Raw genomic sequence first — 9,618 nt, 5'->3', positions numbered from 1 at the left:
TTAAAAGTTGAAAATTTTGATTGTAATGGCAATGAATTTTATATCAGTTTGGGGAGAATTAACGCATTTATGATATTGATTTTTTAAATCTATAACTATGTTGTCTTACCCCACCAATTTTGGTCTTCTTTAATTTATCTTAATCAGGCATGTTGGTTTTTTGTCTTCAGGTTTTGCATATATTTTGTTGTGTTTATTTTAGGGTACTTATGTTTGATGCTACAGAAAAGGATATTTTATACTTTTTTTAAAAAAACGTTTGTTGTGTATAGAAATACAATTAATTTTTGCATATTGAACTGTAACCTTATTTGACTTGGTTAAATTAATTTAGCTGTATCAGTTTATTTGTACATTATTTTCAGTTTTCAGATACACAAAGTGACAGCTTTATTTATTTATTTCTTTTCTTTATTTTTCTTTTTCAGATCAGATGGGAATGTGCCAACATCATAACAAGGTTCATCTCATACGAGTGTGAAAAGGCAATCATCATGCTTATGAACCACAAGATTATCCTATTTATTTATTTTCAATTATTTTATCCTTCTCTGCCTCTTGCCCTGCACTATATAAGACCTGCAATATAATGTTGAATAAGGTGAAAACGAACATCATTGCATCACTCCTGATATCAAGGGTAAGTCTTTCAATATTTATCATTAAGAATGGTATTTGCTGCAATTTTTTTGTAGTTGTCCTTTCTGAAGTTGAGGAAGTTTCCTTCTGTCATTAATTTGCTAAGTTTTTATTCCTTTCTAATTTTAAACAAGAAGAGGTATTGAATTTTATCAAATGACTTTCCTATATCTATTGAGATAATTATGTAATTTTTTTCTTCTTCATCATTCTAATTGGTGAATTACAATCAGTTACACTGATCAATTTCCAAGTAGTAAACAAACTTTGCTTTCTTAGAATAAGCCCAAGTTAAATGTAATGTATCGTTCTTTTTATAAATTGCTGGATTCAATTTGCTAATAATTTGTTTTGAATGTTTGCATCTATGTTTGTATAGGATTGGCATTATTTGTTTCTTCAATGCATGGTAGAATCCACTGGTAAAGCCATTTGTACTTGACTTTTGCTTCAAGTGTGATATTAGGTGCAGGTTATTACAGATGGACTTTATCAGGGAGAGGAAGTTCTCTTTGATTCCCAGTTTTCTGAGAGCTTTTAAAATAAGAAATGATCATTAAATTTTGTCAAATACTTTTTCTGTATCAATTGAGAGGATTATATCGGTTTTTTTTTGTCTGTTAGCATGGTGAATTATAGTAATTTTTGAATATTAAACCAACCTCAAGTTCCCAGTCATGATGTATTATCCTTTTTATATATTATTGTATTAGATTTGCCTAAGATGTCTGCTATTATTTGTGAGTATTTTTATTATTTCATTTTATTACTTTCATTGACTTATTTGTTATAACTCTTTGTTTTGTCATTTTAATGTTTTCTTAAGGATTTATGGTATACATTTCTAACTTACTGCAGTCTAACTGAAGGAGAGGAGAGAGTCACATGAAAGATAGAAAGAACTTCAAAAATCTTCTTTAACTATTCATCTGGATACTACTAAGAGCATGCATTTGAGGAAACTACCTGAGGCCAGGGAAAGAAATACCTGAAAAGATTAGATAGGACAATCTATGGCTCTCATACTTGACTGATGTGGTGCCTATTCCCACTATACAAAGTGGAAACCATAATTCATAGAGCATCAGGGACAGAATCCAGAAGTGTTTTGCCTTGGTAATGGAGAACATTCACCCTAGAATAAATGATGCTCTAGTCTTATCTAACAAAGCTGAAAAGCAAGCTTCAAAAAGGTCAACCTATTTTCAAATATTTTAATTGCATCTCAGAAAAAAATCTAAGGAATACTTATAGGAATACAAAAATATCCAGCATCTAACAGGATAAAATTTATAATGCTTGGCATCCCATAAAAAACCAACTGTGTAAAGTAGCAGTAAAATTATACCCATAATGGGGAGAAAAATCAATGAAAATTGATCCAGATGGTAGAATTAGTACAAAAGGGCATAATAGCACTTGTTATAACTACATTCCATATGTTCAAAAAGCTAAAAGAAATATTATGCTATGTAAAGTGGAGGCATAAAAGATAACAATAGACTCAATTTGATCTTCTAGAGATGAAAACTGCAACGTTTGAGATAAAAAATACACTGAATAAAATTATGATAGCTTAGACATTGTACAAGAAGATACTAGGAAACCTGAAGACGTAGCAATAGTTTCTACTATTGCTATGAAATTATTTATTTTTCCTTGCTGCAAATTTTGCATTTTACATTTTGAGGCCATGTTATGAGGTGGATACACAGGTAAATGAAATACAGAAGTAGAATAAGACTAAAAAAATAAAAAGAGAGAATTAGTGAGCTGTGGTATGAGTGAACCCTAACTGCCCTGGTCTCCTCTGACTCTTGGATCTATACCCTCAATTCAGAGATCACTGGACTCTACCTGGGTTCCCCTCCTTGCACCACAGCCTGGAAACTCTTTTTAGGCAATGAGCCAAGGGCAGCTGTAGAGTTCACTTACCTCCTTTATTTCCCATCTCTCAGAAATCACTGTTCTTTGTTGTTTAATGTCCAAAGTTTTAAGAAACATTGTTTCATAAACAAGAAAGTAAAATTTTCTTAAAAATCTTAGTTATTTTCGGTAGGAGGGTATATCTGGTACTGGTTACTCTACCTTGGCTCCAAGTGGGTGTGAGGTATAGTATTTTTATATATTTTAATTAGTTTAGATTTGTTAAGTATATTTTTCAAATCTTCTATATCCTTTGTGTTATTTTTATGTGCTTATTCTACCAGTTACTGGGAAAAATATATGAAATTACTTTTCCTTGCTCCAAATTTTGCATTTTACATTTTGAGACCATGTTATGAGGTGGATACACAGATAAAATTTTTATATCTTCCCAGTAGATTGATCCTTTTCTTATTATAAAATGTATAATATAGGTTTTTTTTTTGTTATTGTAAAACATATTTCATTTTCTCTGTCAACTCTTCTTGCCTCAAAGTCTACTCTATCTAAAGATAGTATAACCATACTATCTTTTTTTGGTTAGTGTTTGCATAGCATATTTTTTTCCATTCTTCTCCTTTCATCCTTTTTGTGGTCTTATATTTAAGGTACATCACTTGTAAGCAGCCTATAGTTGTTTATTTTCATCATAGTTATTGAAAAGCAATATGAATATTTCCATGTTCCTGCATGGTTAGAGCTTTTGGAACAAAGAAAATTGGCATGCTGTAACAATGGAGCATTTCTCTTTTCCCCAGACACATTTGCTCCTCATACTCTAAGGATGATAGACCTGGAGCCACCTTTTTCCTTTGTAATGGAGCCATCTGCTCTCATTCAAAGGATAAGTAAACTTATCTTACCCAGAGCCAAATACTTGTACTTCAGAGTAGAGACTTTTTCCTTTCTCTTCCCTGAGAAAATTTGTTTGCATTAGAAAAGCAAGGTTCCTCTCCCTGTCTTAGAAGAGGACAGGGAAGGCAGCTGTATCTGTTTCTATGTAAATATCCATACTTATAATTTTGAGACTTATCTCCTGTAAAGCCACAAACCAGAAACCATACTGCCGCCCCACCACCCCACTCCTCACCTTGCATGCACGGGCCTAATCATCTGGGTCTCATTGCCCCACCTCTCAGTGGGAGAATTGGGCATGGGAAACTGATGTAGTTATTGCTGTAAGTAATAATAGTCTTCTCCAATTCAGATACTTTATGTTTGTCTTCAGGATAATATAAATATATGTAGACATTAAGATCTTATCAATAGTTTTACAATTTTTGTTTTTAATAGAAAGATTTAGTATTTTATCCTTTTAAGTAATTACTAATATTTTGGGGTTTAAATGCACTACATGTTTTCTATTTGTATCTTCCAGATGCTCCTTTTGTCCTCCTTTCTTTTCTTCTTTTGAGTTAATTCAGTATTTTTTTTTTTTTTTTTTTTTGAGATAGAGTCTCGCTCTATTGCCCAGGCTGGAGTGCAGTGGCATGATCTCAACTCACTGCAACCTCTGCCTCCAGGGTTCAAGTGATTTTCCTGCCTCAGCCTTCCAAGTAGCTGGGATTACAGGTGCCCATCACCATGCCCAGTTCGAGTTAATCAAGTATGTTTTCTTCTTTCTTTTTCTTTCCTTCTCTCCCTCCCTCCCTCCCTGCCTTTCTCTCTCTCCCTCTCTCTCTTCCTCCCTCCCTCCCTCCCCTCTCCCTCCCTCCCTTCCTTCCTTCCTTGCTCCCTTCCTTATTTTTTTTTTCGGAGTCTCGCTTTGTTGCCCAGGCTGGAGTGCAGTGGTACTCACTCTTCACTCCTCCCACGTCAGCGTCATGAGTAGCTGGCACCACGAGCGTGTGCCACCACATCTGGCTAATTTTTGTATTTTTTGTAGAGAGGGGGTTTTGCCATGTTATTCAGGCTGGTCTCGAACTCCTGAGCTCAAGTAATTCACTCACCTTGGACTGCCAAAGCACTGGGATTACTGGTGTGAGCCACCATGCCTAGCCTTGTTTTCTTATTTCCATTATTGTGTTAGTTATGTAGTTTTTTTGCTATCCTTTTAGTGGTTATTCCTGAGATTACACATGCATCTTTGATAAATGGTAATAAATAGACAATTTATTACTTTGATCACTTTTATCATTTCTACTGATAAGTTATCTATGTATTATTGTTACTAATTTGAAAATAATGTAGGTTTTTCTCTGGCTGCCTTAAGTGTTTCTCTTGGTTTTGGATTTTTGGCAGTTTGGGTATGGTATGCTTGAGTATACATTTATCCTGCTTAGAGCTGTCTGAAAATCTGTAGCTTGGTGTCATTGATCAGTCTTAGAAAATTCTCAGCCAGTAATTTTCAAATATTGTTTATGCCACATTTTTTTTCTCTCCTTTTCCTCTGGGACTCCAATTACAAATATATTAGATATTTTAATCGTCCCATATGTTTCTTACACTCTTTTCTATATTTCCATCTTTTAAAAATATTCTCTCTTGTTATAATCTGGGTATTGTCTTCTAATCTATCATTCCAACCTCTTCCTTCTTTCAGTGGTGTTTAATCTCTTGTTAAATACAACTTACTATTTTAGTTATATATTTTTAGTTTTGGAATTGTAATTTGGTTCTTTTTATAGATCTCAGGGTGGTTTTTTGGCTGAAATTTCCCATTTTTGATCTATTTCCTTATAGATATTTATCACAGTTATTTTAAAATCTGTGTCTGAAAACACCAATATTTGGTTCAGCTGTGAATCTGTTTCTATAATTTGTTTTTTATTTTGGTTCTTAGTTATTTCATTTTATGTCCTAGAATGTCTAGTTAGTTCTTATTAAATGTCACACATTGTTATGAAAAATTGTAGTCTCTGGATGATGTTATCTTTTTCCAGTTAAGATTTACTTAGTCAATTAGGGTGGGGGCAGGTCACCCGTATCTCAAGCTTGGTTCAGTTCTCTGTGAAGGTTCATAAATTCCCACTTGCTTTTATTCTTTGGCTTTAGTACTTCATGTGTCCCAAATTAAAGCCTGAAATGTCTACCAGGTCTCCTCCTTGGTGGTCTTCAAGTCTCCCTAGCACTGTAAGAGTGCTAAAATGCTCTTTTTAAATTTTCTAGCCTCGTAGGCACTTTTTGGTTAGGTTTCTCAGCTCCTCAGTTGCTGATTACAGATCACAAATGGCTTGAGAGAAATTGGCATTGAATATTGGGTTCACTTATTTGACCCCTTCTCTCCAGGATCTCATCTCCTCATGTCCTTGCTGCCTTAGTAGCTTTGAACTTCTGTTTGTCTCCTCAGCCACATGAGACTGTCTAAAACTCTGCTTGGCCTTACATATCTTAGCTCCTGTCTAATGCTTATCTTTTCAGTCTGAGCTGCTATATATGATTCAGTGAATACACCAAGGGAAGAGCAATCATGAATGGAGGGTGCTTCTCAATTCAATTCTCTTCTTTTTGGAATTTTGGCTCATATGTCCTGGCTGCTTTGGTAGATCTTCAATAATTGTAAAAACTTTTTCTTTTTTTTTTTTTTCCTGGCCGGGCATGATGGCTCATGCCTATAATCCCAGCACTTTGGGAGACCAAAGCAGGTGGATCACGAGGTCAGGAGATTGAGACCATCCTGGCCTAAATGGTGAAGCCCCATCTCTATTAAAAATACAAAAATTAGCCAGGCGTGGTGGCACATGCCTATAGTCTCAGCCACTTGGGAGGCTGAGGCAGGAGAATTGCTTGAACCCAGGAGATGGAGGCTGCAGTGAGCCAAGATCACCACTGCACTCCAGCCAGGTGACAGAGTGAGATTCCATCACAAATATCTATATCTATATCTATATCTATATCTATATCTATATCTATATCTATATCTATATCTATATGCATGAGAATCTGTCTGATACAAGCCAGTCTATCACAGACAAGAAATGAAATCTTGTAACCTGCTTTTATGAAGGAGTTTGTGACTTTGTGTTAGACCTGGAGATTAAGGAGAAAAAGAATAAAAAAAAAAAAAAAAAAACATGAAGGAGAAGCGTTAGGAAAAGATTAAGTTGCTTGACATCCAAGAGGCTTGGCATTGCTGCAGTCCACCTTGTTCCTCAGATTAGTAATTATATTTTGGTCTTGCCATTGGGTTGGAAGGAACCTGGAAGCTGTTTTCAGATATCAGAAGGATTCTACTGTGACTTTAGTAATAATGGAGGAAGGGTACAGAGGAACAAGGGCCAAGGGTATAAATAGAAACTGAAAGGAAACAAATTTTGTCTTGATCAAAAGGAAGTTTTTTTTTTTTTTTTTTTGAGGTGGAGTCTCGCTCTGTTGCCTGGGCTGGAGTGCAGTGGCCGGATCTCGGCTCACTGCAAGCTCCGCCTTTTGGGTTCACGTCATTCTCCTGCCTCAGCCTCCCGAGTAGCTGGGACTACAGGCGCCCGCCATCTCGCCCCGCTAGTTTTTTGCATTTTTTAGTAGAGACGGGGTTTCGCCGTGTTAGCCAGGATGGTCTCGATCTACTGACCTCGTGATCCGCACGTCTTGGCCTCCCAAAGTGCTGGGATTACAGGCTTGAGCCACCGTGCCCGGCCAAAAGGAAGTATTTTTAACAAAGATGGGTTAGAGTGAGGATCAATGTGAAATAATGCATTTCTTATTCATAAGGTGCTCAAAGATTGGCTACCTGGGGTGAAGCCAGTTGGCCAATAGCTCTATGGCTATTCAGAATTCAGACAGTAATTGTAAGGGTCCCATCCCTGAGAGAACATGAGGGGTCTTAAGGACAGGCTCTCAAATGCCAAGTGCAGGGCAAAACACCACTAAGCTTTGAATCAGAGAGACTTAGAGTTTGATTTTGGCTCTTCCTTGGGCAAGTAACCTAACTTTTCTGAGCCTTAAATAGAGGAGATTAGAATATCGAATGTGGGATGGACTAGCTAACCTAGTATGTACTTGATCATAGTAGGTTAGGAGCTCAATAAATACTTTCTTTTCTTTTTCTTTTTAAGAGACAGAGTCTTTCTTTGTCACCCAGGCTGGAGTGCAGTAGCATGATCATAGCTTACTGCAGCCTTGAACTCACGGGCTCAAGTGATCTTCCTGTCTCAGTTTTCCAAAGTGCTGGGATTATGGGCATCAGCTACCATGCCTGGCAGGAGCTCAATAAATGTTGAGCAAAGATGTGATCTACAGAGTCCCATCTAATGCCAGCATTCCATTATTTTACAAGTGAGGAAGCCAGTGTGGTGTGGTGGTATGGTATAAAGCACACAGGGCTGGGATGCTATGTTTCCAGAGTAGATTGGGAGGAGGAACAGAGAATACCATCTTTTCCATTCCCTCCTCTCACAATCCCATGCTTCAGCCAACTCTACATGTCCTTGTTAAACTTACATGTTAAGCTGAGCTCCAATACAGAGCATAAGAGCCTAGAAGAGGTGGGGATGAATGAAGACAACAGGAGCTCTTTCCACAGTGGTGGGTATCCCTGTTTCATGCCCTCTAAGGTACTGCAGATGTGGTTTTGCAGAGCCTGGCATCTTGCCTTCCTGAGACAGTCCCAGCCTGCCCTGGGAAAGGTGCCAGTTAGGAGGTCATGTCCTGGCCAGTCCCCGCCTCCCTCCTCTCTGCGGCATTTCCTCAGCTCAGGCTGGTGCTGCCTCTCCCGCCATCACTGCAGACTGAAACAGACTAATCAGTGCCCCTTGCCTGGGGAGCTCAAAGCAGGCACCCTTCCCCCATTCCCATCCCCAAGCAGTGCTAAGAGTACTGCTCCCACCAGCCGAATCCTGCAAATGGTGCTACTAAATATTTCATTTGGGCTTAACAACTCAATCTGCCTGCCATTATCCTGAGGGCCCCCACAACCCCCAGCCCCTTTCTGATTAACAAAGTAGTCGGCCCGGAAGATCTGCCGAAGCCATCATTGAAGGCTGTGTTAGCTGCTGCTCAGGGAGGGCTTGGGCAGAGGCGCAGCATTAAGCAGGAAGCATCGATTGCAGCATTAGCTGGCTTTTTACATTCCCAGGCAGACAATGCAAGTACCTTCAATTATCTTCAAAGCAACTGAAGGGAAGGAAATTGGTCTTAGATGTGGTAAATAGACTCCACAAAGTTCACTGAAGCATGCAAAGATGTGCACACCGTGGACAGAGAGGCCTATCTGCCAATCCCACTCCATGGCTGTTCAGAATTCAGACAGCCATTGCAGGGGTCCCATGCCTAAGAGAACATGAGGGGTCTCAAGGCCAGGCTCTCAAATGCCAAATGCAAAACAGCACTAAGCTTGGAATCAGAGAGACTTAGATTTTGATTTTGGCTCTACTGATGTGTGACCTTGGGCAAGTAGCCTAACCTCTCTGAGCCTCATTTTCCTTAATAGTGATATGGGACTGGTAATATCTACCTTAGAAAGGAGCAGTCCTGATTTCAGGGCTCTATCCTCTCAGATTGGGCCCTCCTTTATGTCCTCAAGCATCTTGTGCTGATCTCTGTCCCAGAGCATAGCACATTGTTGTGGTGGTTGGTTTTCACATCTGTTCTTCCTATTGGACTAGCAGTTGTTCCTTCCTTTTTTAGGGAGAGGCCACGGCCCCGTGAAGGAGCTGGTGAAAGCCATGGACCTTCTCCCTTTGAACAAGCACGTAGAGATACAATTTGCCTATAGTTTCCAGAAACTCATAGGAGCTAGGCTAGCATCCCTGTGTCAGTGTTCACACAGTGTATGGCACATACGTCACAGTCAGAATATGCCTGTTGGCTGCTTGCATAACTTCAAAGATGCTTTCTTGCTCTATAATTTTGGAATTCAATTCTATCCCAAAAGAATTTGGTGAGCACTTACTGTGTTGAGGGTCCTCGATTGGGTCCTGTGGAGAATATGAGAACATGGGTCCTGCCCACATGATGGAGAATGAGACACAGACATATATAGGACATGTCTGCCAATGACTCAAGGGGCTAAGATTCAGCCATTTGAAAACTCCCTTACATGAAACAACTCCTGGGACAGGGTTTCATCACTTTCCCTTCCAGCCCTGACTTTGGAGATCCTAGAGGGTAGGCTGTTGG

General features: G+C 38.6%; 1 pseudogene; it reads right to left on the bottom strand.

Annotated features, from left to right (window-relative positions):
- Positions 1-427: 427 nt before the first annotated feature.
- LOC111540389 lies at positions 428-517 on the bottom strand (annotated as a pseudogene).
- Positions 518-9,618: the final 9,101 nt, after the last annotated feature.

Source organism: Piliocolobus tephrosceles, chromosome 13 (assembly GCF_002776525.5).
Source record: "Piliocolobus tephrosceles isolate RC106 chromosome 13, ASM277652v3, whole genome shotgun sequence".
Classification (NCBI taxonomy): Eukaryota; Metazoa; Chordata; class Mammalia; order Primates; family Cercopithecidae; genus Piliocolobus; species Piliocolobus tephrosceles.
This window is presented reverse-complemented; position numbering and strand designations above follow the sequence as displayed.